Source organism: Oncorhynchus keta, unplaced genomic scaffold (genome assembly GCF_023373465.1).
Source record: "Oncorhynchus keta strain PuntledgeMale-10-30-2019 unplaced genomic scaffold, Oket_V2 Un_contig_6_pilon_pilon, whole genome shotgun sequence".
Lineage (NCBI taxonomy): Eukaryota > Metazoa > Chordata > Actinopteri > Salmoniformes > Salmonidae > Oncorhynchus > Oncorhynchus keta.
Window position 1 is genome coordinate 18,522 of NW_026289193.1, and position 7,281 is coordinate 25,802.

At 45.8% G+C, this 7,281-nt stretch overlaps 1 long non-coding RNA gene across 1 annotated transcript; it reads right to left on the reverse strand.

The window, feature by feature from the left end:
• Positions 1 to 5,788: 5,788 nt before the first annotated feature.
• On the reverse strand, positions 5,789 to 6,893 carry LOC127926152 (uncharacterized). Its single transcript, XR_008123492.1, has 3 exons — positions 6,710 to 6,893; positions 6,406 to 6,471; positions 5,789 to 5,899 (listed from the first exon to the last, which is right to left on the reverse strand). It is a non-coding gene; the product is annotated as an uncharacterized LOC127926152 (long non-coding RNA).
• Between the last annotated feature and the right edge of the window lie 388 nt (positions 6,894 to 7,281).

Sequence of the window (7,281 nt, forward strand, 5' to 3'; positions counted from 1 at the left end):
ATCAGGAACAGCTCTGGGTCATATGATCAGGAACAACTCTGGGCCACATGACCAGGAACAACTCTGGGCCACATGATCAGGAACAACTCTGGGCCATATGATATGACCAGGAACAACTCTGGGCCACATGATATGATCAGGAACAGCTCTGGGCCATATGATATGACCAGGAACAACTCTGGGCCACATGATATGACCAGGAACAACTCTGGGCCATATGACCAGGAACAACTCTGGGCCACATGATATGACCAGGAACAACTCTGGGCCATATGATATGACCAGGAACAACTCTGGGCCATATGATATGACCAGAAACAACTCTGGGCCACATGATATGACCAGGAACAACTCTGGGCCATATGACCAGGAACAACTCTGGGCCACATGATATGACCAGGAACAACTCTGGGCCATATGATATGACCAGGAACAACTCTGGGCCATATGATATGACCAGGAACAACTCTGGGCCACATGATATGACCAGGAACAACTCTGGGCCATATGATATGACCAGGAACAACTCTGGGCCACATGATCAGGAACAACTCTGGGCCACATGATCAGGAACAACTCTGGGCCACATGATATGACCAGGAACAACTCTGGGCCATATGACCAGGAACAACTCTGGGCCACATGATATGATCAGGAACAACTCTGGGCCACATGATATGACCAGGAACAACTCTGGGCCACATGATATGACCAGGAACAACTCTGGGCCACATGATATGATCAGGAACAACTCTGGGCCACATGATATGATCAGGAACAACTCTGGGCCATATGATATGACCAGGAACAACTCTGGGCCATATGATATGACCAGGAACAACTCTGGGCCATATGACCAGGAACAACTCTGGGCCACATGATATGACCAGGAACAACTCTGGGCCACATGATCAGGAACAACTCTGGGCCATATGACCAGGAACAACTCTGGGCCACATGATATGACCAGGAACAACTCTGGGCCACATGATCAGGAACAACTCTGGGCCACATGATCAGGAACAACTCTGGGCCACATGATATGATCAGGAACAACTCTGGGCCACATGATGACCAGGAACAACTCTGGGCCACATGATGACCAGGAACAACTCTGGGCCACATGATATGATCAGGAACAACTCTGGGCCACATGATATGACCAGGAACAACTCTGGGCCACATGATATGACCAGGAACAACTCTGGGCCACATGATATGACCAGGAACAACTCTGGGCCACATGATATGACCAGGAACAACTCTGGGCCATATGATATGACCAGGAACAACTCTGGGCCATATGATATGATCAGGAACAACTCTGGGCCATATGATCAGGAACAACTCTGGGCCATATGTTATGATCAGGAACAACTCTGGGCCATATGTTATGATCAGGAACAACTCTGGGCCATATGATATGATCAGGAACAACTCTGGGCCATATTATCAGGAACAACTCTGGGCCATATGTTATGACCAGGAACAACTCTGGGCCATATGTTATGACCAGGAACAGCTCTGGGCCACATGACCAGGAACAACTCTGGGCCATATGACCAGGAACAACTCTGGGCCACATGACCAGGAACAACTCTGGGCCATATGACCAGGAACAACTCTGGGCCATATGACCAGGAACAACTCTGGGCCACATGACCAGGAACAACTCTGGGCCATATGACCAGGAACAACTCTGGGCCATATGACCAGGAACAACTCTGGGCCATATGACCAGAACAACTCTGGGCCATATGACCAGGAACAACTCTGGGCCATATGACCAGAAACAACTCTGGGCCATATGATTAGGAACAACTCTGGGCCACATGACCAGGAACAACTCTGGGCCACTTGACCAGGAACAACTCTGGGCCACATGACCAGGAACAACTCTGAGCCACATGACCAGGAACAACTCTGGGCCATATGACCAGGAACAACTCTGGGCCATATGACCAGGAACAACTCTGGGCCACATGACCAGGAACAACTCTGGGCCACTTGACCAGGAACAACTCTGGGCCATATGATCAGGAACAACTCTGGGCCATATGACCAGGAACAACTCTGGGCCACTTGACCAGGAACAACTCTGGGCCATATGATCAGGAACAACTCTGGGCCATATGACCAGGAACAACTCTGGGCCATATGACCAGGAACAACTCTGGGCCATATGACCAGGAACAACTCTGGGCCATATGACCAGAAACAACTCTGGGCCATATGATTAGGAACAACTCTGGGCCACATGACCAGGAACAACTCTGGGCCACTTGACCAGGAACAACTCTGGGCCACATGACCAGGAACAACTCTGAGCCACATGACCAGGAACAACTCTGGGCCATATGACCAGGAACAACTCTGGGCCATATGACCAGGAACAACTCTGGGCCACATGACCAGGAACAACTCTGGGCCACTTGACCAGGAACAACTCTGGGCCATATGATCAGGAACAACTCTGGGCCATATGACCAGGAACAACTCTGGGCCATATGACCAGGAACAACTCTGGGCCATATGACCAGGAACAACTCTGGGCCATATGACCAGGAACAACTCTGGGCCACATGACCAGGAACAACTCTGGGCCAAGCGTTCATTGTAATGGCTGGAATGGAATCAATGGAACGGAGTCCAACATGTGGTTTCTATGTGCTTGATGCGTTTGGTTCCATTCCAAGTATTCCATTCCAGCCATTACAATGAGCCATCCTCCTATAGCTCCTCCCACCAGCCTCTTCTGTTTGTAAAACAAAGAGATATCAGTCAGCAGCTCGCTCCAGTCAAAACAGAGGGTGATGATGTTGATGATGCTACAGCTTCTCCCGCCAGCCTTCTCTGATAACAAATCGTATCTCCCTGGCCTGGCTGAAATATGCACAGTACCATTCAAAAGTTTGGACTCACCTACTCATTCTGGGGGTTTCTCTTTATTTTTTTTTTTTACTATTTTCTACATTGTAGAATAGTAGTGAAGACATCAAAAACGGAGTCAACATGGGCAGCATCCCATATGCAATCATGTAGTAACCAAAAATCAAAATACATTTTATATTTGAGATTCTTCAAAGTATCTACCCTTTTCCTAGATGACAACTTTGGTTTCTCTTGGCATTCTCTCAACCGACGTCTTGAGGTAGTCACCTGGAATGCATTTCAATTAACAGGTGTGCCTTGTTAAAAGTTAATTTGTGGAATTTCTTTCCTTCTTTATGCGTTTGAGCCAATCAGTGGTGTTGTGACAAGGTAGGGGTGGTATACAGAAGATAGCCCTATTTGGTAAAATACCAAGTCCATATTATGGCAAGAACAGCTCAAAATCAAGGCGAAATGACAGTCCATCATTACTTTAAGACATGAAGGTCAGTCAATCCCGAAAATTCCAAAAGCTTTGAAAATTTCTTCAAGTGCAGTCGCAAAAACCATCAGGCACTATGATGAAACTGGCCCTCATGAGGACCGCCACAGGAAAGGAAGACCCAGAGTTACCTCTGCTGCAGAGGACAAGTTCATTAGAGATACCAGCCTCAGAAATTGCAGCCCAAATAAATGCTTCACATCAACTGTTCAGAGGAGACTGTGTGAATCAGGCCTACATAGTCAAATTACTGCAAAGAAAACACTACTAAAGGACAACAATAAGAAGAAGAGACTTGCTTGGGCCAAGAAACACGAGCAATGGACATCAGACTGATTAGTAAATTTTTATTTTTTGGTTCCAACTGCCGTGTCTTTGTGAGACACAGAGTAGGTGAACGGATGATCTCCGCATGTGTGGGTCCCACCGTGAAGCATGGAGGAGGAGGTGTGATGGTGTGGGGGTGCTTTGCTGGTGACACTGTCTGTGATTTAATTAGAATTCAAGGCACACTTAACCAGCATGGCTACCACAGCATTCTGCAGTGATACGCCATCTCATCTGGTTTGCGCTTAGTGGGACTATCATTTGTATTTTCAACAGGACAATGACCCCAAACACACCTCCAGGCTGTCTAAGGGTTATTTGACCAACGAGAGTGATGGAGTGCTGCATCAGATGACCTGGCCTCCACAATCACCTGACCTCAACCCAATTGAGATGGTTTGGGATGAGTTGGACTGCAGAGTGAAGGAAAAGCAGCCTGCAACTCCTTCAAGAAAGTTAGAAAAGCATTCCAGGTGAAGCTGGTTCAGAGAATGCCAAGAGTGTGCAAAGCTGTCAAGGCAAAGGGTGGCTACTTTGAAGAATCTAAAATCCAAAATATATTTTGATTTGTTTAAAACTTTTTTGGTTACTACATGATTCCATATGTGCTATTTCATAGTTTTGATGTCTTCACTATTATTCTACAATGTAGAATATAGTCAAAATAAAGAAAAACCCTTGAATGAGTAGGTGTGTCCTAACTTTTGACTGGTACTGAATGCCTTCCTCCATTCATTATAAGGGTTGCCACAAATGATATGCAGCTGTCTGGACCCCTATTAGATATCTGGTTAAAATTGAGTTCCCCTTGTTGATCTCTCTCTCTCTCGTCAAGGTCAGAGATGCCTCAGAATGTCAGACACAGGAAGTAGAACCCACATGACTCCATAAATCATAAATCATGACAATTATCTCCATAATGATAATTGGTCTTTGGGAGACAAAGTTCTTCCTCCCTCAACATTCAGGGACACACTAGGAAAATGGCCGACTAGCAGCGAACAGACGTTAATTCAGAATCCATTTCGTGTCATCTTGACTTATCAAGAGAATATAGACCAACGCTATTGTCAAGGTCCTAAACTACAGGTCGTGTCCTGAGAGATTGAAATAGTCTAACTCACTTTCCTCCACAGCTTCAATGTAACACATAGCAACCAGCTTCAATGTAACACATAGCAACCAGCTTCAATGTAACACATAGCAACCAGCTTCAATGTAACACATAGCAACCAGCTTCAATGTAACACATAACAACCAGCTTCAATGTAACACATAGCAACCAGCTTCAATGTAACACATAGCAACCAGCTTCAATGTAACACATAGCAACCAGCTTCAATGTAACACATAGCAACCAGCTTCAACCTCAATGTAACACATAACAACCAGCTTCAATGTAACACATAGCAACCAGCTTCAATGTAACACATAACAACCAGCTTCAATGTAACACATAACAACCAGCTTCAATGTAACACATAGCAACCAGCTTCAATGTAACACATAGCAACCAGCTTCAACTTCAATGTAACACAAAGCAACCAGCTTCAATGTAACACATAGCAACCAGCTTCAATGTAACACATAGCAACCAGCTTCAATGTAACACATAGCAACCAGCTTCAATGTAACACATAACAACCAGCTTCAATGTAACACATAGCAACCAGCTTCAACTTCAATGTAACACATAACAACCAGCTTCAATGTAACACATAACAACCAGCTTCAATGTAACACATAACAACCAGCTTCAATGTAACACATAGCAACCAGCTTCAATGTAACACATAACAACCAGCTTCAATGTAACACATAGCAACCAGCTTCAACTTCAATGTAACACATAACAACCAGCTTCAATGTAACACATAACAACCAGCTTCAATGTAACACATTGCAACCAGCTTCAATGTAACACATAGCAACCAGCTTCAATGTAACACATAGCAACCAGCTTTAATGTAACACATAACAACCGGCTTCTACTAAACTAAACATATAGAATTCTTTGAAGATGGCCATAACAAGAATCATTGTGCTATTTTATTTGGCATTTTAGGTACCCTTTAGGTATGAAAAAAATCTACATGTCTCCTCCCCTTCATCTACATGTCTCCTCCCCTTCACCTACATGTCTCCTCCCCTTCACCTACATGTCTCCTCCCCTTCATCTACATGTCTCCTCCCCTTCATCTACATGTCTCCTCCCCTTCATCTACATGTCTCCTCACCTTCATCTACATGTCTCCTCACCTTCACCTACATGTCTCCTCACCTTCACCTACATGTCTCCTCACCTTCACCTACATGTCTCCTCACCTTCACCTACATGTCTCCTCACCTTCACCTACATGTCTCCTCCCCTTCACCTACATGTCTCCTCACCTTCACCTACATGTCTCCTCCCCTTCATCTACATGTCTCCTCCCCTTCATCTACATGTCTCCTCACCTTCACCTACATGTCTCCTCACCTTCACCTACATGTCTCCTCACCTTCACCTACATGTCTCCTCACCTTCACCTACATGTCTCCTCACCTTCACCTACATGTCTCCTCCCCTTCACCTACATGTCTCCTCCCCTTCACCTACATGTCTCCTCCCCTTCACCTACATGTCTCCTCCCCTTCACCTACATGTCTCCTCCCTTTCACCTACATGTCTCCTCCCTTTCACCTACATGTTTCCTCCCCTTCACCTACATGTCTCCTCCCCTTCATCTACATGTCTCCTCCCCTTCATCTACATGTCTCCTCCCCTTCATCTACATGTCTCCTCACCTTCATCTACATGTCTCCTCACCTTCATCTACATGTCTCCTCACCTTCACCTACATGTCTCCTCACCTTCACCTACATGTCTCCTCCCCTTCACCTACATGTCTCCTCCCCTTCATCTACATGTCTCCTCCCCTTCACCTACATGTCTCCTCCCCTTCACCTACATGTCTCCTCCCCTTCACCTACATGTCTCCTCCCACCTACATGTTTCCTCCCCTTCACCTACATGTCTCCTCCCCTTCATCTACATGTCTCCTCCCCTTCATCTACATGTCTCCTCCCCTTCATCTACATGTCTCCTCCCCTTCACCTACATGTTTCCTCCCCTTCATCTACATGTCTCCTCCCCTTCATCTACATGTCTCCTCCCCTTCATCTACATGTCTCCTCCCCTTCATCTACATGTCTCCTCACCTTCATCTACACTGATTTGAAGTGGATTTAACAGGTGATATCAATAAGGGATCATATCTTGCTCTTGCTGCTGGTGATTCTCTGATCCACCTCTATGCAGACGACACCATTCTGTATACTTCTGGCCCTTCTTTGGACTCTATGTTGACTAACCGCCAAACGAGCTTCAATGCCATACAACAGTCCTTCCGTGGCCTCCAGCTGCTCTTAAATACTAGTAAAACTAAATGCATGCTCTTCAACCGTTCGCTGCCCGCCCACCCGACGAGCATCTCTACTCTGGACGGTTCTGACTTAGAATATGTGGACAACTACAAATACCTAGGTGTCTGGTTAGACTGTAAACTCTCCTTCCAGACTCACATTAAGCATCTCCAATC